Raw genomic sequence first — 26,237 nt, 5'->3', positions numbered from 1 at the left:
GACTTCGTCATGTGACCACCTACTCGTTTTGAACTTCTGACGTCATCGTTACGGATTTTGTTCATGTTCTTTTGACATTTTGTTGTGGTCCGATACTTCAGCTTATAAAGTGTCTCTATCATTTCGTCTTTTCTGTGTTGTATTCTAATTCTGAAGGAATTTTCTGTGTGCACAGTTTCTTTATGTAGCAAGTATATATCGCCAGTAAATGAAGGTTGATCAGCACAATAGTGAGTGAGTGATTTACAGTCACATCGGCAATATTTCAGTCATATCAGTTATAAATTCATGATAAATACAGTTAACTTATATACACTTGTCGATGAAGGACAGGAAAAAAACTATTAGAATATCACAGATATAAATGTAAAACTAGTACGTAAATCTAAAACATTTTAACTATAAAAGACAATACAATATAAAAGTGAGAGAGTGAGTTAATACAATATTATTATTAAGCCATATCGTGATTTGACATTGATAACGAATACATGTACACTAAACGCCAAAAGAAACGTTACCCTTCTACCTTTATGAATTACTTAATAACTATCAAAGATATGTTAGAAGGTATTAGCTTACAAGAAAGGTTAACAACACAGCTTTATGCAAATCGCGAAAAGAAATTCTCAAATGAATTCATATTTAGGTGAAATGCATCTTTTTTCAGAAGAATTAAATTGTCCTATTTTCGTCCACGCCAAAATAAACCAAAAACAGTGATTAAGATGTCCAAAAGAGTGAGCGAGTTAAAATTTAAAGTCACATCGGCAATATCTCAGCCATATCTTGACTAAAACTAGTTCAAAATTTATAATACATACAAGATAATATATAAAACCCTGTCAACGAAGGACAGTAAAACCACTAGATTATCACAAAATGAATTAAAACTAGCTAGCATATAACTTTAAAAGTAGAAAACTATTTTTGGACAATACAATGTAAAAATGGGCCAGTAATCGCCAACAATTGAAGGTAGATCACCATACTAGGGACCATGGGGACTTACAGTGCCTTTGCTGCCTGCATGGACCCTAGCTGGATTTACACCAACCCTTCAGCCATTGGCGTTTTTACTGAGATTTAGCCATACTTTAAAAACACAAAAATACTACGATTAAAAACCTGGTACACTTAAATTGACTAAATGTTTTGGGACTTACGTATTCTCTCAGGAGGACATGTCCAAAAGAAAGGTTGAAATACAATTCTGACAAAGATAAACCATTTAAAGTCACCATTTTTCAACTATTAAAACAAGAAACAACTGTTGTAAAATGAGTGTGTAAAATTGTAAAATGATCATTCTTGTGATTTCAGTCTTTTGAAACATTTTCTGCTGATTTGCATTAGTGAAAACAAGTAAAACGTGTCTTTGATATTGTGAAAATATGTTTAGGAAAATCTAAAATTATCTTTGTTAACATTTTTGCTTGCAAAGTAACATTTGTCCATGTTCTGTGTACACATTGCAATATCAATGGCCAAAACGCAGCAATATTCAAGCAGTATTTGCATCCATTTCACATGTAGAATGATTCTATAGGGTATAAAGAGAGCCTAGAATGCATGGTATGATACGCAAGTACGAGAAACATGCCACGATTAACAGCTGAAGAGAGAAAAAGAGCCATTGTAATGGTGCAGATGGGGTCGTCATACGATGATGTTGCAAACGCCCTCGGATGCCATCGTATCACCGTTATAAGACGTATTCAGGGCTTCAGACAGACTGGGGTCACCGTAGACAGACCAAGAAGTGGACGTCAACGCATCATTATGCCAGCTGAAGATAGGTACCTCCGTCATTAAGAATGGAGGGTAACGTTTCTTTTGGCGTTTAGTGTATATATTATCGTCAGTGGACAGTAAAACAATTCGATTATCACAGTTAGAATTAAATCTAGCGTGTAACGTTAAAATAATAGCAAAATTCAGACAAGATACAATATAAAAACAGGCCATAGACTGCCAACAATTGAAGGTGGATTACAATACTAGGGACCATGGGAATTAACAGTGCTTATCAGTATGCTACGGTTTGATCAGATAAGGACAAACTTCATTGATGAACAACTTCTTTACTCGGATGATTCGACGTTTCGATACAGAGTCTTGTAACGACAACGATACAAGAATCTGTATCGAAACGTCGCATCATCCGAATAAAGAAATTGTTCATCCATAAAGTGTGCCCTCATCTGATTCACTAACTTCTAAACATGGCACTAAAGGACGTTATGGCATGAGCGCCTATTTGGACCCAACACATCAGACGTTCCCCTCGAATTTAGGTTCATGCTTCATTAATGCTTTTGTGTCCATATGTAAAATTCCAGGGATTCCATTCTTTACAAGTAACCAATGTAATTGACTATTTGTTCCAGCTTGTTGTCGATGGTGCTAGCACTATCAGCTTCAGTGAGAGAGTCCTAAAAAAGCTGATGCAGCCACCTTCTTGAACGAGGGCACTGTTAGCATAATAGAGTTAATCTCCTAACTAAACAACTCCAGGTCTTTATATCTATCTTGACCCAGTCCAGCCGAGATGTTCACATGTATCATACGAGTGACACAACTAACACTAAGACAGAACGTTATGACTCGATTTAAGAAATAAAACATCTTCTTTGTCTGTCAAAGGATCGTGAACATATTTCACTCTTAGATGTAGGTCCAGAAAAAGCCCGTTCCCATTAAGCAAGCCAGCATTTCAAATATATAGAAACAGTAAATAGTTATAGAGTGTCTGAATCCCCTTGAGTTCAATATAACCATCCCACACTCTTTATGAGTAAGTTCATAGTTCATAGTATGGTGATCTTCAGTTGTTGGCGATCTATAGCCCGTGTTTTATACTTGCTAGTTTTAGATTCACATGTGTGATTCTCTAGTATTTTTACTGTCCGTTGTCGACAGCTTTTAATCCTCTAAATGTTTCAATTTTTTACTGTATAAATTGTTTTCGTCACGAGATATTGCCGATGTGACGTTAAACATTAACTTACTCACTATGAGTGAGTTATGCCATTTTGAGTGCCTCACATCGGCAGTATTTCAGTGAGTGAGTGAGTTTGGTTTTACGCCGCTTTTTTGCAATATTCCAGCAAAATCACGGCGGGGGGACACCACAAATGGGCTACACACATTGTGCCCATGTGGGGAATCGAACCCGGTGTAGCAGCCCAGAATAACAAATACCACACTGGTTTATACCCAGTGGGTATATTCTGGACTACCCCATCGCCCCAGTATTTCAGCCATATCGTGACTATTAAAATTGTAGTTAATGGAAACAAAGAATATAAATACCAGTCGGCAAAGGACATTAACATAACTGGACTATCACAGATTTACGCTTAAACGGAGAAAATAATACAAGAACAAACTTCATGAACAACAATGCCTCGACGATGGTAGACGATGACTAACTATCATACATGCCAAAGACTGAGAGGAACTGGAAAGGTTACCAAGTCTACCTTTTCTTGTAGGTTGCATTATTGTCCTCCTGAGAGGGTACGTAAATCCCAAAACATTCACTGTTAATTTATTCCTACCACCCTTTTAGTCGTAGAATATGTATTATTTAACCGAATTGCTACGGCTGAAGAGATGGTGTAAATCCAGCTAGGGTCCATACAGGAAGCAAAGGCACTGTAAGTCCCCATGGTCCCCAGTATGGTGATCTACCTTCGGTTTTGGCAATATATAGCCTGTTTTATATTATATTGTCTTCTACAGTTAAACGTTTTTAGTTTTTCATATTAGTTTTATATCTATATCTGTGATGCTCTAGTTATTTTACTGTCCTTCGTTGACAGGGTTGTATAATTTGACTATATTTAATACGACTTTATTTATTACTCAAATCTTCGTCACGATATGGCTACAATATTGCCAATGTGACGTTAAATTTTGACTCACTCACTCACTCTTGTAGGTTGCTGAACACCACGGTCAACAATACATGAGTTACATGATAGTAGGTTTGTAAATAATCGAGTCATGCTCAGAAACAACAATCACGAAGCGATTAATGAGCTGCAAACTATCCACGACATCACCGCACTAACAAATAAGCCTTATATATAATTAAGTAGTATAATTTAGTACTGGCTGCTTGGGAGCAATTCTAACTTGCAATCAATACGGGAGTCTTTCAACCACGTCCGGAAACATCATCTGACCTCCTTGAAACAGAGCCCCTCTCTGGTAGCAGGCTACTCAAGAAGGCGCATACTCTCAATACCCTGGCATCGGTGGAACGTCTTTTTCAGCAGAACATGTCAGGCATGCTGAATTTAGGAAATACTGTTAGCATTGAAACTAGTAACGTTAAAATAATAGAATTATAGGAAATACACGACATAAAAGAGGCTATAGATCTCCAGCAACTGAAGGCAGATCACCATACTAAGGACCATGGGGACTTACAGTATGTTTGCTACCTGCATGGACCCCAGCTGGATTTACACCATCACTTGAGGTCTTGGCGATTATTGAGAAATTTAGTCGGACATTAATGAAAAAAATACTTTACTATTAAAAATCATGGTAGATATAATAATACTTTGAATGAAGTGGGACTAACGTACACTAATACTTTTACGGTACTTCAACCCGGTACTTCAAGATGTGCCCTTATCCATCGGCTTTCTGTAATGTTAAGCTAGTTAGTAATCATTAAAATAGATATCCTGATCGTGGAATCTGCTATTGTGAACAGTGTTTTCTGTGTATTACGTTGCGTTGCACGATATTACCAATAAGTGAGATTCCGAGTGAAAGCTATGTTCAACATTATAAATTATTTAAGTATAACCTTTTTAGTCAAGATATGGTTGAAATATTGCCAAATAGTGACTATGAAGTTTAACTCACTCACTCACTCGCACTAACGAAAAAAGGTAGCGGTGAATAACATAACATTGCAAAAAAGAAAAGGAAGTTATTTGAAAAGTTATAAAAGTTACCCTAAATATACATGTAGCTAAGCACTTTGCATGCTATGTCAGGTATCGCACGTGGCACGAGCAGTTTGTGCACAATAAACTTACTCACTTTTTGCATAGTTTTGGACACCTGGAGTTCACACACCTGATATTGAAAATTGAACGGTTGAGTATTCTCTTGCCTCTGAATGTTGAGGAAAACACGTTAACTACAACCTTAACTACGTCATGGAACGGCTTACAGAAAATCAGCGTCTCTGCACCGTCGGTATACTGGAGACTGGAATAGCCCAAACTGGAGTGGCCAGACATTTTGGTGTCCATCGAAACACAATATCATCTCTATGGAGACTTTTTCAACATAATGGGAACACGAGGGATTCGCCCCTGACGTGGCGTGACGTCAGCAAGACATCCACTACATTCGGCTGACCCACCCAAGGAATCAATTCCAGACTGTCAGTTTGACTGCTCGGACCATCCCTGGCTTAGGTCCAGTCAGTTCCAGAATCACATCTCATGGTCGAACACAGCTTGCCATTGGCAATGGCAACCTGACAGGTCATGCGATACAGGGATGAGATCATTAGACTTTAGGTGCAGCCGCTCAGTCAAGAACACAGACGTAACTTCACGCTTCAGCAAGATAATGCCCTTCCTAATGTCGCTCGGGTTGTGCACTGCATTCAACCGAATACATTTGATACGCCTCACAACATACTGTTTGATTTCAACGGAAACATTCCCCATAGGTCATTTCTTGTATTGATATTCCCAGCTTAAGCATTAATGTTGAATGTATGTCTTTAAAGAGCGATGTCATTGCTAGTGTTAAAATAGCTCATTAATAGTAAGGAATGTCAGTAGCAGCTTGAACGTTGAAGGTCCAGGTGGTGAAAATGTGGTCTCGTCATAGCGAATTTGTTTTCCTGGCTTTAGGAATCATAAAGTTAGTCAACGGTGACAGCTGTTTGGACGTGGATTCTGTTCAGGACGATAAGTACATGAAACACCAGGTGTTCAGAAAGTTCTGGAGTCGGTATCTCTACACCTGTGCATCAGCATGTATCATGTCCTCAGCATGTCTGTCCTTTGGATTTGACATGAAAACGCGCACCTGCCTACTCAATAGTAACAGTAGTGATACTGCTGACGTTGTTGACAGATCGGGATTCCTCTTCAGTGATATTCAACACTGGCCAAAGGTTGGTGCTTTCTTTATTTACAGGTCACCGTGTTCAAAGGCATCGTGTTGCCTCCATACTGCAAAGCTCGTGTTACTCTGAGTCATTTACTTCTTTAATATGTTTACCGTAAGTTTCTGTTAAAACGCGAGTGTTGGGGAATTAGCTCGCTCGGCAAGAGGTCTGACTATACCAATCCACACACAACACAACACCTGAGTAAAATAAACAAGGAATTTATTACACAGCAGTCACAGGATCATTCACATAATCAATCAATAATGGTATGGTTTATAATTAATTATTAGAACATGTTAACACTGTAATCATCTATCAAAGTACATAAACATCACACTTGGATTCGTTACACATACTACATTAACCATGATACACATTCAAAAGCATACAACGTAATGTGATTGTTCAATACTCTACACACAAACCCAGTGGGCGTTCATACCGCACAAAACAGCATATTGCTCATAACGCAATGTACTAGTTAGGAAAAAAACTCTATACAATCCAGACATCACCCCATACATACAATACAATGTACATTCTACAACAGTCACTAAACAACATCGTGTTTGCACGTAATGCAATAGTTAGGATACCCAACACATTCTATTCAATCTAGACATCACCCCAGTGGGTGTTCATACAATGTGCATTCTACAACAGTCAATAAACAACATCGTGTTTGCACGTAATGCAATAGTTAGGATACCTGACACACTCTATAAAATCTACAATAGCCACAAAACAACGTAGAGCTAATCATTATCAAATAAACAATCCTAAACAGTAATAGAGAGTAATTGTGAGATATATTAAACGACGCCACGTTCCACATAGACCTAACGGTTGCGCCTAGGGTCGAACATATAGTTAACGTATCTACAGTAGATTACAGTTACTATAGAATAGCAATGGTAAGGATTTGTCAAAGTAGAAGAAAGTAAAATTTCTTACCTGAGTAAAATAAACAAGGAGTTTATTACACAGCAGTCACAGGATTATTTGTGACTGTGTGTCGTCCCTGTTTTATACCTATTCCAGTTATCATAGATAATCCCATTTACTGATAAAGATGACGATAAAGTTGTTGTTGTGAACTTCAGTTGCTGTATCTTAATCCTATTGTCTAACTCGACTGACGATAATGTGCCTACTGCGCATTTAAGAACTCTATCTTGGCAGGGTTGTCTAATGATTTTGATAAACGTCGGTGTTGATGAGTGAAGTTCACACTGAATTTGATTAGCCTATCTCTATCTGCCGACACATACAAGATACTGGTCTCGGACGTTCGTTATCATTGTGACCCTTGGCGGCTTGCAGATTGTGAAACGTGGTCAGTTAGTCTGTAACATTTCCATATTTCAATAACGTATACTGTCGTAAAATATTTTAAATAATTGTGCGTTTCTCCCATGTTAATATTTCCAACAATCACAATAATCTTTAAAAACATCAAAATGAATTTTGCAGATATTTCACACTTTCTCCTAAAAGGATCGCATCATCGGCATACAACAAAATAAACATTTTGATACACATGAATACATATTCATCACCTGCACATTAACATATATACTTTCGCAACCCTGGCTCCTAGGTGTACGTCTGGATCATTGAGAAACAATGAAAAACAGTGATGGTCGTAAGTTTTCCCCTTGTCGAACCCCAGAATAACTGAAAAAGAACTAACTAACCATAACACTTGATTTGATATTACTGTATATACTGTAACTAACTTCGACAATTTTCCATATATATTATGCGTTAACATTTTTTCAAAGACCTATTCTCCAAACGTTATCAAAAGCTTTAGTGAAATCAATAAATGAACAGTATAATTTTCGTTTCAATGTCTTCGAGTTAACATATATATGCAATATGAACATGAGTTGATTTTTCTTTCTGTAACCTGCTTGAGCAGCACTTGAAATCTTATTCATTTCCACATAACTACCGAGTCCAGCATTCAAAATACTGTTAAACAATTTCCTGAAACAACTGAGAATGGTAATTGGCCGTTACGAGTTCGGATGAAGTGATCTTGTAAATAGGCCGAATGACGCTATCGCTATTATTGGTTTGTATTACAACGGGGTAAGCGCAGTAGTTGGAACAGTGAAACAAATGCACGTGTGGTACACGATGAGCGTTAACTTACTTGTTCTCGGTGTTTCATTTAATGTGCATACCCCTTTGTAATACAAACCAATAATAGCTATTTAAAACTATGATCGTTTGTTAGACAACTTTTATCCTAGGTTGAATAAAATTCTGAGAATTAAATGTTCAATTTGCAAGGTAAAATTATGAGAATTCGCAATCTTAACTTCACTTCATTCGAGTTACTTTTTTGTTTAAAGTGAAATTCATCGGTACGTTTTCACTGCAAACAGACTATAGTACACGTTTCTAGGGACCTGGCATCACTTTGCAAACCATCTAAATTTGCTGTTAAAGTTCAAGTCTGGCAACATTAGCTTTAATTCCACTGATATCCTTTTTAATAACGTCTAGTCGAGATACATGCTCTATTTTTGTGAGTTCTCAGTGAGAGAGTAATTTAGATAAAGTTATAAATCCAAATGCCAATGCTCGCCGCGCATTTAAGCAGAATAGGCGTCAGTCCTGGGGAAACTATGTTTCCCAAATAAATTCCTGTACACCTGTAATTGTGGAACATGATACAAAGGATAAAGGGCAAAGGTTCAAAGTCTAGTGTTCACAATCTGGTGAAAATTTAATATCTGACAAAACTGACATTGACAATAAACTTGGTGAAACTCTCGCCAAGCATTCTTTGTCGTAACATTATTTCCCCGAGTTTGAAAAATATCACAAACAACAGAAGAGATTAATATATTTTAGCTCCGACAGAAGTGAATTATTTTGACTACATAAGCTACATACCGCCCGTGAGCAAGCTCATGATACTGTAACATATACTAATAATATGCAATATCAACATTTAACTGAATCATGTATGGAAACTTTTAGATTTAGTTGATAAAATATGAACTTCAGGGAATTTTTACGATTCGTGTCATAATGCCACTGTAGTCTTGTCGGAATCGTACTGATCCTTCCTATTACAGACCAATATCTTTAACACGTTCTGTGACTGTAGAACCATGGATCGAATAGTATATAATAGATGAATATGGCATCTGGAAACCATTTACTTAATAACAAATATACAATGTGGTTTCCGCAAAAAAAATCGAAGTACAAGTGTACTATTGATTAATCATTACACTATAGTATCTAGTTTAGAGACGTAGTCTCAATTTTCCTTGATCTTGAGAGGTCGTTTACCTCAGTCTAACTCACAAGTTTCAACAGAAGGGCAATTTCAAGTCAGAGTGGGTTAAACCCTATCTGATTATTATAATCGGGATCAGGGTGTTCCACAAGGCAGTATTATGTCTGTGACATCATCTAGTATTAAAAGGGGCGGTGGGGTAGTCTAGTGGTTAAAGCGTTGGTTCGTCACGCCGAAGACCCGGGTTCCAATCCCCAATTGGGTACAATGAGTGAAGCCCATTTCTGGTGTCCCCCGCCGTGATATTGCTGGAAAATTGCTAAAAGCGGCGTAAAACCAAACTCAGTCAGTCAGTCAGTCTAGTATTAAAATAAACAGTCTTTCCAAGGTTCTAACGGATTCAGTTGTTGAATTACTTTTCGTGGATGATTTTAATGTTTCTAATGCATGCAATAGAGAGGCAGTTATAAGTCTCACGTCTCACGAATGGTCACTTGGAAACGGCTTTAAATTTTCTAAATCAAAAACTATTTGCACATATATTTCTGCCGAAAATATAAACTACATAAAGACTCAGAAGAAGTCCTAAATGACAGTCCCATCAAAGTTAAGGAGGCCAAGTTCTTGGGTCTTAGTTTTGATTCCCATTTAACCTTGTATACTTTTTCTGCTGCTAACATGGAGCTAGACAATATATCTCCTTCCCACCTGCTTTCTTCTCCTTGGCAATTGGTGAGACCACAAGTCGACCAAGCACTGACCATATTCAAGAAATCAGAACCAAATGAATTACAGTATAGACAGGAATGTAATCAATTCAGAAGTCAACATAATACATACAAATCTGTAATTTCAGATGGACCCAAGGTCGATGATGACACAGTTGCTTTTGTCACTGCTAATAAAAATCTGTAAACATCCACTTAAAATCGAAATAGTTTAATTATTTAAACTAGTTGAAGAGATTGTGTAAATCCAGCTGTGATTAATGCAGGCAGCTAAAGCAAAAGTCCACATGGTCTCTAGTATGGTCATGTACCTTCAGTTGTTGGCGATTTGTAGCCCGTTTTTGTATCGTACTGTCTGCAATTATAGTAAAATAGTTTTAGATTTACATATTGATTTTACAGATATATGTCAGGGTAGAGATTGCGATCTGGTAGGATCGGAGATTCTAGCAGTAGAGATTGCGATCGGAGTCTCTACTGGTAGAATCTCCGATCCTACTAGTAGGGATTGCAATCGGAGTCTCTACCAGTAGAGACTCTGATTATATAGAATAACCTATACAATCGTAATCTCTACCAGTAGAAGCTCAAATCTGATCCTACTAGTAGAGATTGCAATCTAAGTGAATATTTAGAAAAACAAAACTTATTTTCGTATATTGTAGAATGACATCTTCCATTGAAAAGTGCACACTGTTTGTCCAACATGATGTTTACAAACAAAATGAAAATAAAACATTGTTCCTTTGTTTTCATTTATGATTGTTATTGTAAATAAATATAACTCTAACCCAAATATATATCTGGCCGATCATTTCCCCACCTTCCTGTCTTTTTGTTGTTATAGTAGAGTTATGGGATTACAAAAAAGGCTCGATAAATAAAGAAATTATTGTGATAAATGGCAGCTAAAGGTAAATATAGAAAAAACTAAGGTTTTCGGCTATGTATGGGTTAATCAAGATGTAGGTTGTAATAACAGTTTTATTTCAAGTTTTAAGGAAAGGTGTATTGTGTTTCTTTGAAAGCGTATCAAGTTATTCCAAACATCGGTTATATAAATCTGTTACAAGTGAAATTAGATGTGAGGATTATTTATTGCTAATTAGTGTACCAGTTTACCGTATTGCCCTCTGTGAGCTCCGATGCTCATATCATCAACTGCTAATCGAGGAAAGACGAAAGATCGGCCTAGCAAGGAGCGAAAGATTATTCCCTTTTTGCATTGTACCCATTATTGAGTCTGAATATCATTTCTGCTTGGAATGTAATTTTTATAATAATCTTCGTCAGGCCCTGCTCCCAAAGTATTATTACACTTCTCCAACTCTCCATATATTTGTACAATTGTTGTCATATTTGTTGTTTGCCACAGATCAATCAGAGTTTCTACCATTTGAATTGGAAATGGTACTGGTAGAATCTCCGATTGTACCAGTAGAGACTCCGATTGCAATCTCTACTGGTAGAATCTCCGATCCTACCAGATCGCAATCTCTACCCTGACATATATCTGTGATATTCTAGTTGTTTTTACTCTCCTTCGTCGACACATGTTCTGATATCACTTGATTAATTTGTTATCAATGTGTGAATTGCTTTTGTCACTATATAGCTGAAATTGTGCCGATGTGACTTTACATTTTAACTCACTCACTCACTCACTCGTCACTAAACCAAACATATCTCCATCATTGATCCTTTAATATGAAGCCTCTAAAACGTCGCCTCACGTGATGGTGGTTGCTCACACAGTGGGCTAAAACTCTACGCAAACCTGGTTTTGTTGTAGCTGCAGAAATGGCTGTGGTGAGTCAAAAACGGAGTGAGTGAGTGAGTTGGGTTTTACGCCACCTTTAGCAATGTTCTAGCAATATCACGACGGGGGCACACCAGAAATGTGTTTCACACATTGTACCCACGTGGGAAATCGAACATGCGTGATGAGCAAACTAGGCTGCCTCACCGCCCTGTTCCGATAGAAACTCGGACTATTAGAGGGCGCCAGTTCACCACAAAATGTACTGTGCAAAAACAAGGAAATGCAAAAATAGAAGAAGTGGAAATATCCGACGGAGTTTAACTGATATTCATACAAAACAAGAAAAACCTTTTAAAAGGCAACGTTGGAGGCATCTGAGGGAATTAAAAAATTTAGTGAGACGGACGTGAGATGATTTGGGGGGTGAAGCTGATTTCAAGAGCATCACGATGACCACACCTTCGTCTATACGAGACTTGCTTCTATTAAGAGATCGGTACTCGCATCTCCAGAATATGAGATTTGGTATCAAAGGTCTTTCTCATGTCTAACCATGTCTGGAAATAAAATCCTAGTGACGGGCGGAGCAAACATGGCCCTATATACAGTACAACCAGAATTTAAGATTGTAATTTTTAAAAACATTTCACTCATTACTCACGTATCAAATGTGAATATTAGCAGAACATAACTCCAGATTCAAAGACAGGTGAACAGTTAGTATTTTGTCAAGTCACCATGGGCAGCAGTGCAGGCTTCAATGCGGCGGGGCATACTACTGATCAAAGAAGTTAGAAAGTTGTGGTCCATGCTGTCCCAATATCGGACCAACTCTTCTTTCATTTCAGCAATATTTGTCAGATTTTTCTTATTGACGCTTTCCTTCATAAGTCCCTACACATTTTCTATTGGAATTAGGTCAGGGCTATAGCTTGGCCAATCTAATAATATCATATTTTGGGTCCGAAACCAGGCCTGTGAATGCTTTGAACAATGTTTTGGGTCGTTGTCCTGCTGGAAAATCCAAACAATTTCCATAGAACACGTGAGCAGATGGAAGTGAATGTCCCTCGAAAATATTAGTGTACCGCTCACTGTTCATATTCCCTTCAAATACACAGAGGGGCGTTGCCCCTAACACAGATATGCCACCCCACACGTTAAATTTCGGACTGTACTTTGGGCGCTGATACAAAGGTTTTTCAGTTTGTTTGCTCCGGAATTTCAGTGTATTACGAAAAAGCCACATAGAACTTTCATCTGAGAAAATCACATTGTCCCAGTTAAAATTTCTATGCTGTAAGCACCAGTTCAACCTTCGGTTCTTTTGTTTCATGATCGGTGATGGAATTCCTCGACTTTTTTGCCAACCCATTGCATGCCTTACGTTTTCTAAACTCCCTCGTTTGTCGTCTGCAAGCAAGTAAACAAATGGGGATAACTCTTCGCAAAATTATGAAAAAGGATTAACGGAGTTGTCTCTCTGAATGAAACCAAGCACTTGATAGCTGGTCAAGGTTGTTTATACTAGAAATCCAATTAAACATATTCCTAAAATTCTCCATAATTTCTGGTCATACTCTAGTACCACTGCCGGGCCAGCGTTTATAAGCGCGCGTGGGTTCGCACAGTGAGTGAGTGAGTGAGTTTAGTTTTACGCTGCACTCAGCAATATACCAGCTATAAGGTGCCCGTCTGTAAATAATCGAGTCTGGACCAGATAATCCAGTTATCAACAGCATGAGCATCAATCTGCGCAATTGGGAACCGATGACATGTGGCAACCAAGTCAGCGAGCCTGACCACTCGATCCCGTTACTGGGTTCGCACACTGAGACGGTATAATATGTACGCTCCACGCTCAGCACTCTCGGTACTATTACTGAACACGCCTCTTGAACCGATTCTAGGAAACCAGTCGGCCCTTCGCTAAATTCCAGGAAAAAACTAATGGGTACTACTAAAATGGAATAGATTCGGATTCTGCAATTGTAAAATATTTTGAATTGAAAGTGTATCAGATTTCGATAGTGAAAACACAGAATGAGTTTATAGAAAACTCGATTTCCGCATTAACTATGAAGTAAACCGGGACAATTATTTTGGATTACCCACATGGCCACGTGGCTCCTAATTTGCTACAGCTATGTTCATTGGTCATTTGGAATTGCCAAAATACAAAAAGACTAAATATTATTGGCTGAAAGTTCATTTTGATTAATCCAAGTGTATACAAGTGTATGTTGTAGAGAGAAATTTCACCCGAGAGACAAATTCAGCCTGATTAGAGGGTTTGCGCGTCCAACCAATGAATACCAAATATGAATTCATGAAATGATGATGTCTATCACTGGATGCGTGGTGCAGACCATTGTGTTTCCATGTGTAATGAGGAAATATCGCTGTTTGGAAAATTAGGTGTACTTTCTTGTACGATCTAGTGCTAATTTTCTGATATCTGAACTTAAAGACGTGTCCGTCATACATCTGGTTTCTGAATTACTTCTTTAAATTTGAACTGCACATTTTTTATAGTCTCTCTCCGGACGATGCGCTCAAAAGATATGTCCCAACAACGACCGATGTGAAGTAACTCGACTGGGTCTTGCAAGCTGTGTTCCAGGTAACCAATGTCATTTCCAGTGTATCAACTACCTTTGGCACATGCACACAGGAGCATATTTATACATACGTCCAGTTAGCGATACTGTAAATTCTTGTAAATTAATTTTACGTAATTTACGTTATGTACAATAGAAGGATATGAAGACTTCAGAATGGTATGGCAAAATAACCATTCCCTCCAGACCTTGAAGCTATTCATGCTGACGTAACACATAGAATGCATACACAACGAGAGAGCGAATGTCTAAAAACACTTATTTGACGTGGATTCTAATTCAAGGCTATATTATTTTTCTGAAGAGTTCCAAGGGTGTGGTCCTCCCCCGGATGTGAGAGACGCCAGCACCATGTATGACGGTCACTACCAGGGAGCTGTGGCGACCTACTCCAGGTACACCTGTGACCCTGACTACAGAGCCTGCTACACCACTGTCACCAGCACCTGTCAGTCATCTGGAGCATGGACGAGTTTAGCAGGTCTTTGTGGACAGGCCAGGTGGCACAATCCTGTAAGATATCTTTTGGTCTCAGTATTTACTCTGTTGCGGTAAACATGAACTAGGCCTCCAGATCCCTCTACCATGTCCCATTCCGAGTTAGAATAGCACCCTTCTGTCGTAAGAGGCGACATAACGACTCGGCGGTAAAGTCAAGGCATGGGATGGCTTTCCCAACAACGAAAATGTGAAAATCATGAATTCTATTTCTCCAATTTGAATGATCATTTGGATCACAGCAAATCATATATGTTATTATGAAACTGCTGACTGAGAATTTTTTGTGTGTATTTGCAGCAGATAAATGACAGGTATTCATTTCCGTGTGGTCCTTCAAGCAAGTTCAAGCTGCAAATCAGCGACACACAGACTAAACATACAAGTTGATCTATACTGATCTCTTTATTTCATGTTGGAACAATATCCGTTATGTTTCATAATATTTTGTCACATTTATTTCTATATTTCATCCTTCAAAATGAGAGTGGTTATCTACATTGAGTTGCTGGTGATCTCCAGCCACCTCTTATATTGTATTGTCTCTAACATTTGACTAACTTTACATGCTATATGCATGTTTTAATTCTCTAACTTGATAAGCCAGTTATTTTACTGTCCTTTGTCGACAGGATTTTATAATTGTGTTTATCGTTAATTAATTACTTTTTAAGTCACATTATGGCGGAAACATTTTGCAACCACACCAAATATCAATTCACTGAATTCTTTTCACTGAACTCGAGTGATGTCGATCGTTTGAACATGAAATTAAATCAGATTCAATCAAGCACAAGCCATATTACACATCAAAATCATATATGTAATTATGAATCCACTAACAGAAATCTGTTTGTATATTTGCAGCAGATAAATGACAGGTATTCATTTCCGTGTGGTCCTTCAAGCAAGTTCAAGCTGAATATCAGCGTGACACCGACTAAAAATACAAGGTGATGAATACTGACCTTTTTGACAATTTTCAAAAACCTTGTTAAAAAACCTTTGAGCATGGCAAAGTATTTTTTTATTTTACCATTTATTTTTTCACATTTGTAGTTATTTGTTGAACATGTACATATTCAACTTTATAAGGATAAGGATCTTTTCTCCTGACCATGCTTAGTTTCTATTCGCGTTTTAGTGACGTTTTTGTGGATATCATTACTGGAGAACTGGCTGCCTTTGCAGACATTGTATCCTATTGACTACATATATAGGAGAGCTACAGTACCGTGGCACTCTTTCTGAAAACATAATATGGTATGAAATTTCTGATACAGCCTCACTTATCCGGACACTTGGGTTACTCAAGTATTGCTCAGTGAAACAATAACTGATGTTATCCTTTTGCTTTTCTGCGTATGAGCACATTTTTACAAATGTTAAAATTGTTATGAAGTTCCACCATTGCAAAAATATCAACTCATTCGTTTCTTTCTATCTTTTATCAAAGATTGGGTATTGTGCTACAGAAACAAGCTGATGATGTATTCTACTCAGAATTTCGCCTGTACTATTTGGGGTTCCGTGGAAGGGTCGTTATCAACACGAAAATTGATACAAAATGGGGCTCGGAGGTGCATGCTGATCTAACAATGGCTGTTGGACAAAACTACGATATTGAAATAACCCTTCAAGATGGTGTATACATGGTATGTATGGCAAACAGAGAAGAATAAATGGTTAAAGAAATGTATTTCGGAAACGTTTCTCTAATCCCCATTTATGGTAAAGGATACCTGGTTCGTTGGTTACCTATCTGGTTTGTTTAAGGCAGACTCACACTGGTGGGCCCGTCGAATTGATATGCCGAATTCGACCGAGACGTATCGTCTGAGTGATAAATCGAATTCAACAAACAGTACAAATCGGCCGTTCCATTACCCTATAACGCGACACTGCTTCGAGATGGCATAACTCCATGGATGATCAATTTCTATATTTTCACCATTGCAACGTTTCGGTATTGCTTCTTGTACTGTTTTCAAGCAAAGTAACCACGCCTCGATTTTTCACTGGAGGAAACGGAGCGTTTCTTGTATCATTAGTTCAATACAAGATCATGAAAACTTTCATTTCCCATGCGAAAGACGTTGTAATACGACTGTTCATCTTCAATTTCAAGAGTTCTTTAATGAGATGGTTGTATGCTCCTTGCATGTCGCGACAGAGAATCCAATCTTTCGTCCAACAACTTCTCTTTCTCTTCGCTTTCGCATCAAAATGGCGTCTTCTTTACATAGTATCGCGCATGGAAGCAAAAATTCCCCGAGATATTATGAGATCGACAATAATAACGATCGAATCGTGTTAGAAGTAGCAAATCGAACAGTCGATATTTGTTACAACCACCGAACATGTTGTACTCCATGGATGATCAACTTCTTTATTTTCGCCATTGCAACGTTTCGGTATGGCTTCTTGTACTGTTTTCAAGCAAAGAAACCACGCCTCGATTTTTCACTGGAGGAAACGGAGCGTTTCTTGTATCATTATTTCAAGTAGCAAATCGATCAGTCGATATTCGTTACAACCACCGGACATGTTGTACAATGTATGGAAAAGCCCAGGTCGTTAGGACGTATAGACCCGTGGGAGTCGAGCTTTACATTCAGCGTTCTGCTCTGCTGCATCGGACTGTAAATACCTGTTTAGGTAAATTGTGTGAATAGCGGGCACTTGCCCTTGTCATCATAATAAAGCAAAACGGCAGTGTACAACAGCTCTGGTATTAACGTTGACCATTGAGTGCCCGAGGTACTGTAATGCCTCCTTTACTCCCACTCTCCATCACAGGCACAGCTGCCTCATCATGGCAATAACTTTCCATCTTGTATTTTGTAAGTCATACAAGTATGTCACGTTAGCTGTCGTCTTTCAAAACAGTTCACGAGCCTCTGGTACATATACAGCAACTATGAAATTGATATACGAGTGTGCCTAGCGTCTTCACAAGACGTGAACATGTGCCCCATAGCTGGTGAGATATTGTGTTCTTCGCATGTGCATTTCGCTATGCTACGGTATGATTCGCCTGTTCATCCAAACATTAAAAGTTCCCTTTTATTGTTGATTCATTAATGCTCATGTGTATCAATGTACACAATGTATAATGTAAAGATTACGTTGCTTACCAGTAACGAAAAAGAAAATGTTCAAATAATGTAATGGACTATTTGTTCCAGCTTGTAGTCGATGGTGCCAGCATTGTCAACTTCACTGAGAGAGTCTCTGGGGCAAACCCTGATGACGTTTCCATCCTCTACGACGTAACTGTTGGCATGATGGAGTTTATGTCCTAACCAGCCAACGCCAGGTCTTCATAACTATTATGACCTAGTCCAGCGGGGTTTGTTCACGTCTCTCGTATCTGTCTGTCAAAGGGTCATGGGCATCTTTCACTCTTGGATGTGACACAAAAATGGACAGCTCCCATTGCGCCAGCCGACATTTCAAATAAAATGAAACTGTAAATATGGAGAGTATAGATAGCCGACATAGAGATAACAGTCAGAATGTGAGTTTGTAAGTGAGTTTAAATTTTACGTCATTTGTAGAAATATCCAAACAATATCAGTGCGGGGGACACAAGAAATGAGATTCACATATTGTATTCATGTGGGGAATCGAACCCCTGTCTTCAGCATGTCATCGTTTGTGGGGGCGATGGAGGAGCCCAAGGGTTAAAACATTTGCTCGTCACGCCAAAGACCAGGGTTCGATTTCCCACATAGCTACAATATGTGAAGCATATTTCAGGTGAGTGAGTGAGTTTGGTTTTACGCCGCTTTTAGCAATATTCCAGCAATATCACGGCGGTAGCCCACAGTGTGAGCAACCAGCAGTGTGAGCAGCCATTTTTTGCTGTTATCGGTTATTACCAAGTGATTCTTTTACGACTTATATTTGCTGACTTCACTAAATGGAATCATGCCAAAACATTGTACATACACTTTCCGTCTTTATTCACGGTAGGCAGTCCACATATTCCATGTTCGAAACTTATATAGTATATGCATCTGGTGTTGTGTTGGAGTACTTCATTGCTTCATTTAATTGAAATCATGTTGCGTATACCACAACCTTACATGTAGCTTTAAATGAACATGTAAAATGCATTTAGGTAACATGTTTCAACTTATGGACAAGATCAAAGACGAAGTTTATGGCTAGATTAAGGAACATGAGAAGCCACCTTTTGTGTAAGCCTGAGTAAACCAAAATGGAATGTCAATTGTTCATTGCTTCAGTAACGACCGTGTTTGTAATCCTTATCCACCAGGACACTTTGGTGAAAGAAAACAGATGATGACTAGAAAAGTTTTATAAACCATTACTGTAATTAATTATATCACTTGTTTTATTTACCATAGATAACCTTAAAGTATATGTGTCGTATTGTTTTCTGTATAGTACACAGCTTTGTGTTGATTGTGTAATTATCAATATCAAGATCCCCAGCACTCCAATAATAAACAGAATACACTGTCGTCAATGTTTCCTTCTGTTGTCCTGATCCCCACAAACATACAAATCATATTACCTTGTGAGGTCTCCACTTATCACTAGAAGAAAAGACCTTATAATTTCCAACCGTTACGAAATCGTGAAAAACTACATGTTAACTTTCGATTTCAATGCTCAGAATAGGAAACAGTCAGTCGCATCTCAAAGATTAGTGGAGAATGAATGAGTTAATATCTTAAGTCACATCGTCAGTATTTCAGCCAAATGTTGCCATACACATATCATAAAGACCTGTAGATAATATAAAATCATGGTCTTTGGTGAAGAGATAAATCTAAATGTGTTGAAATTTCTCAAGAAGATGTCTGTTACCTTTATGTAGAAAACGTATCCTAGTTACAAGGTCTGATTAGGGACCTTTCTGATTGGATCAAGTGCGCCACACACATGTCTTTAAATTCAGAAAGTTTCACATTAGTATTGACTACAATGTTGTACATATTTAGTAATTCATTGATCTAGCTACCATCAACACATATACGCTCATTTACTGGTACACGGTTCATTCTTCCGATGACGCTCGTGCATCACACATCTGTCAAACACCCACTGTGTTGTACCTAGACGAATATCTTCTGAGGACTGACTGACTGACTGAGTTTGGTTTTACGCCGCTTTTAGCAATATTCCAGCAACATCACGGCGGGGGACATCAGAAATGGGCTTCACACATTGTACCCATGTAGGCATTCGAACCCGGGTCTTCGGCGTGACGAGCCAACGCTTTAACCATTAGGCTACCCCACCGCCCCTCTTCTGAGGAAGTATGTTAACCACAACTTAATCCAACAAAGTTTGTTAAATGCGTTAAACGACTTTGGATCTAGACATTATGAATAAGTAAAATAACAAATATCGAGGCAAGCAATAATCATTTTGGATCAAAGGGCATTGTCTACTTACTGCATTACAAATGTCAACATACATGGAAATCCACAAACAATGTTTCCTTTTGTTTTCCTTTTTATTGTTTGTGTTTCTCATCGCCCGACCGACCCTTCTAAGTTTATTGCCGACCCCCACCCCCCCAAAAACCCGGGTTTTTTTTTATTTCAACGCAGCCGACTCGAACCTAAAACGTACCGCCTCGTCATATAAAATGTTTATCTATCTAAAGTGTTTTAATCAGTGGCTGCCACAAGTCCAAAGAACGCGAGAAAGTGAAATAAGAATTACAGTAAATGAGAATGAAGAACATTATTCGGATTGTCTTTATTTATTTATTTTTTTAGCTTTTTATCCGACCGACCGACCCATGTTCAGAATTTGGAGGCTACGTGAAACACATAAGAAAATTGATGCGCTTATAAAGAACACTTAATCCATATTTGTCTTGAATTAGAAAAATATGGCCCGCGTTGCTGCTGGTCCATTTTCAGAAGTATGCATCTGACAGAAGTCTATTTATGCCTGCGACTTCCAGCTATAGAACCTGTTTACATTGATTATTCAGTATGCTTTGTTTGTTGAAAGTAATTAAAGTTTAATAATGAAAACAATGATCTCTCTAGTGGGTTGATGTTTTGAGAGCCCTGGAATTTGCACTGCATTCAACCGAAAACCTTTGATACGCCAGACAACATACTGATTGTTGCCGAGGAAAACATGACGTGAACAGTTTTTCTTGTTTTGATGTTCCCACTGATGCTTAATTATGAAATCAATTAAAGGTTTATGGTACTGGCAGTGATACAAAAGCTCAATATGAATGAGGAGGGTCAATAGCAACTTGACAGTTGAACGTCTGTGAAAAAGTGGACTTACCATGGCGACTTCGTTCTCTTAATTTTAGGAACCATGAAGGTAGACAGTGGTGATTCTGTTGTTCACAGCGACAGGTGTTCAGGAAGTTCTGGAGTCAGTCTCTCTACACTTGTGCTTAAGAATTTCTCATGTCCTCAGCATGTCTGTCCTTTGGATTTGACATGAAAACGCGCACCTGCCCCCTCAACAGTAACAGTGGTGATACTGATAACGTTGTTGACAGAACAGTATTCCTCTTCAGTGATATTCAACACTGGCCAAACATTGGTGCTCACACTTTTACACTTTAACTACAGGCCATATCAGGTTCAGGGGCGTCATGTTTTTTGCCATACAGCAAATCTCGCGTTACCTTAGTTGTTTCTGAATGTTTTCAATATTTGTCACAAATTTAAAGAAAGGGTTTTCCAGTTTGTTGATAATACAGAAATTGGAAACATTTGAAAGCTGGGTTAGATGGATTTGAATGAAGCCAAGCAATATATTGAAGTGCAGGTTTAATTTTTCTTTACTTTAAGTTGCTTCAACATGTAAAGTCTCGATAGTGGATATTCTGAAAGCATGGTATTGGTATTGAACTCTCTAACATACGATATGTGAGCTGAATCATAAATGAACCATCCGTAGTCAAGTTTGGATCTGAACAGTGACCTATAGAGGTGAAGAGGTGTTTCTTGATCTGCATTACGTTTAGTATTTGAAACACATTTCAGAATATCAGTGGCTTTTAAACATTTTGCTTTGAGATTCTTAATAGATGGGACAATTCATAATTTATGATCAAATGTAATCCCCCTAAATTTGGCTTCTTTGGCAGTTCTGATGGGAATTGTATTTACGAACAGTTCTGGATCGTTATATATTTTACGTTTGTTGCAAAAATGGATGCAATAAGGTTTAGCTTTGGAAAACGTACAACAGTTTTCCAGTGACCATTTATGTACCTTGTTTAGAGAAAGTTGCAATTGTGTTTCAATGCTATTCATGCTGGATCTACGACATATTTAAAAAATCTACAAGTGAGCCATCGACGCTGTCGTTTAGAACTTTAGACAAACTATTGATTTTTATACTTAAAAGAGTAACAGGTACAATACGTCCTTGTGGAACACCTGTTTCCTGGTCATAGATGTAAAAAAATGCAATTTCCAAAAAACGTAATAAAGTTCGTCACATGTAGATCTTTTAAAATATTACATTTCCAAACAGTACCATTTGCTTTTTTCTAAATCAAAGAAACTAGAAACTACATGCTGCTTTTTAGTAATAAAGTTGCTGTCACTACTGTTGATAATAAACCAATAATAAATGTATCTCATCTGACTATATGATCAATGGTACTCATGTGGTGTCTAAACGTACACAGGATATCTGTAATAAGGTGATTTGATTTAACAAACGTTCCATGAGGTTCTTGAGAGTCATTTAGAAGTTGGTGTTCAAGTAAAACGCAAATATTGTGGATGACAACTTCTTCTTTATTGTATGTCACAACGTTTCTGGGCTATTCCTTCGTCATCCTCCAACCTCAGCAAGATCCAAAGCAGCTCCTCGCCCATCTCAACAACCAACATTCCCGCATCAAATTCACCATTGAAACAGAGCAGAACAACCAACTACCTTTCCTTGATGTCCTTGTATCCCGCACCTCCTGCAACCAACTTCAGACCTCCGTGTACAGAAAACCTACCCATACGGATCAATACATCCACTACAACTCCAACCACCCCCCTAAAGTCAAGACCGGCGTCATCTCTACATTGACCAGAAGAGCCAAAAACATCTGCTCAACAAACCTACAAGAAGAAATTGAACACCTAAGGAAAGTCTTTGTAGAACGCAACCACTACCCACCTGAAATAGTCAACAGAACCATCGAAGCAACGCTTTCACCTCCTGCCAAAAGATCTAAACCAGAATCAGCCCCCATCAAGATATCCATTCCCTACATAGGTAAACCATCACATCAAATCAGCCGACTCCTGAAACAACAGGCAGGCATAGACACAACCTTCTCAGCGTCCTCCAGCCTCAACAACCTCCTCCATGCCAACGGAAGAAAACAACCCACCGTCAACAAAAACAACCCGAAATGTGTTATTTATAAAATAAACTGTGATTGTGGACAAAGCTACTTAGGTGAAACATCCCGACCCATCAACACCCGAGTCAAGAACATCGCACCTCTGTTGCTAACTCCGACACCAAATCAGCTATCTCTGACCACATCAAAGCAAACCCCAATCATCAAATAGAGTGGTCCGACTTCACCATTCTCGCCAACAACCAAACGGAAGCTCACCGAAGCCATTCACATCAAACGCCATAAGCCCACCATCAACCGTGACCAAGGATATTTCATTCCATCAGCTTATGATCCACTCCTCCACCAAGCCCAATCTATTGTAAAAACATCGCACCTATTGTATAAACATCTCCTTCATTGTACCACTCCTGTATTTATACATCTCTGGCTTCCATTCACTATCCTTTGTGTACTCACTGGCTTCATCAGCTTACTGCTTAACCAATTATGGCAATTATGTTGTTTCCTTTGTCAATTACAATGTATGTAGTTTCATTGTTATACACAGTATAAATATGCAGCTCCTCCACTTCATGTATCACTCTTGCTTGGGCACCCATGAAGGGCCACCTCCTCGTGGTGGGTGCTGGGTCACGCTAAGCGCCCTTCACCCCCGTTGTGGACCCGGGGGGATATATGGTCCACCAACCCGTTTGCCGTGGGTTGCGCCCCTGTGTCGGTGGAGGACGGGATTCTGGTGGTTGAGGGCAAGGGTTCCAGGAACAGCGTTCCTTTGCCCAATACACCACTTCGACCCTTACTTCACCTAGACGGGTGGTTGAATGGGCCCGGTTCAATCAATCGGCTGGTCATGCCAAGCCCTGAGTATAATTTTGTATGTCTAAATATCTATTTCAGAATTGTTGTTCATTTTAGGTCTTGGCCCAGTTTGTTTATCAAGCTGAACTTGATTCAAAAGTTTTGATTTCTAAACTGCCTAGAGTTTATGCCCAGAAGGCGATGGCTCATGGGCCAATCTGGTGGTACATTCTCTGTAATGCTACTGCTTGAGTATACCCTCTTGGTATCCTTGGTGCCGCCAGTTGGAGGCCCACTGGCATTAGGCATCGTCCTGGTTGACACTCCATGGTGGGTGGGGATCCAAGAGGGTGAAAACAAATATACTACCATGGCTAACCAAAACCCAAAAACAAAAACGTTATCATGCAGATGACTCTGATGATGAGGAAGACACGATTACGAGATTGTGTTATTCTGAACGTGAAACCTGGCCTCGCTTCATTATTGCAGAATCTAGTGAAAAAAAATTGACTTCTTGTTCTCCTTTTCTGTTGGAAAAAGCTATCCAGGGTATTGCTGGAAATGTTCAGAATGTGACTAAAACTAGATCAGGCTCCCTTCTAATAGAATGTGTGAAGAGGGATCAAGCTGCTAATCTCATGGAAGCAAAATCCTTTGCAAATGTTCCCGTCAAATGTTATCCACACAAAACATTGAACTTTAGTAAAGGTATTCTTCGTGACAGAGACAGAAGTCTTGCTGATCTCTCCACCGATGACATCGTAAGTCAGTTACGAATGCAGGGAGTAGTTGAGGCAAAGCGTTTCAATTTTAAGAAAGATGGTGTTTATACTCCTTCCAATACCTATTTGCTGACTTTTGATATTCCAAAGCTGCCCCAATCTATAAAGGTCGGATGTTTTTCAATGAAAATTGACCTATATGTCCCTAATCCTCTCAGGTGCTTTAATTGCCAGAGGTTTGGGCATGGTCAGAACACATGTAAAAACCGTTCTGCTTGTTATCGTTGTGGTGGCGACGATCATGAATCCACTACATGTTCATCTGAACCAAAATGTGTGAATTGTTCTGGTCCGCACATGGTCTCCTCAAAAGAATGTCCCGTTTGGCAATTTGAAATGTCTGCTCAGCGTATCAAAACGGAGAAGAATATCAGTTTTTCAGAAGCAAAGAAATTAGCTGCTTCAACTTCAACTTCTGGCAACGCTTCCTTGAGAGGTAAATCAACATACGCTGAAGTATTGAAACCATCCATGAAGTCCATCGAATGTCAGACTGACCTGACATGGATGTATGCACAGACACCTATGTGCGTTTATGATCTGATTTCTCCTACACCAAGTCAATCATCCTCCCAAGAAACGCTGAAATCATCAGAAACACAGACATCTACACCAGTTGTGAAAAAGAAGAATGCAAATGTTGATTATTCTAAAAAGCAGACAAGAAATGAACGTGTACCTAAAGGACAAAGAGACCCTGTGTCCATTCTAAATAGGTTTGATCTTTTAGATGATATGGAAGTGTCATCTCATGTAAGCACCCACTCCAAGAGCCATTCTCCAAAGAAGAAAGGTCGGGGGCTTTCTCCGATAGCACATCCCAAATGACCAATACCCTAATATGATGGTACTGAACTTATCCAGAACTCCCATTGACCCTCCATGCGTTCCCAAAATATAATTCAATGGAACTGTAGAGGAATGAGGAATAATTATAATGATTTACAACTTTTAGTCCAAGATTTGAAACCATCAGCTTTATGTTTACAAGAGACATATTTCAAGGCCACTGATACATTTGACTTACGACGGTATAGTTCATATCATCGTTTCTCCCCTCCAGGCCCTAAAGCTACTGGAGGATCTTCAATTATTGTGAAGCAGGGTATAATCCATAGTCCTGTCTCACTTAATACCCCTCTACAAGCAGTTGCAGTCAGGCTTACTTTGAATTTTGTCTTTACCTTATGTTCTCTTTATATTCCACCCTCTTCATGTCTTCGGCAATCAGATCTTCAAGAGTTGTATGATCAACTCCCTAAACCCTGTATTATTGCAGGCG

Source organism: Haliotis rubra, unplaced genomic scaffold (genome assembly GCF_003918875.1).
Source record: "Haliotis rubra isolate DU_JTF1 unplaced genomic scaffold, ASM391887v1 Scf1419, whole genome shotgun sequence".
NCBI classification, from domain to species: domain Eukaryota; kingdom Metazoa; phylum Mollusca; class Gastropoda; order Lepetellida; family Haliotidae; genus Haliotis; species Haliotis rubra.
The sequence above is the reverse complement of the archived record's forward strand: the minus strand, read 5'-3'. Positions refer to the sequence as shown.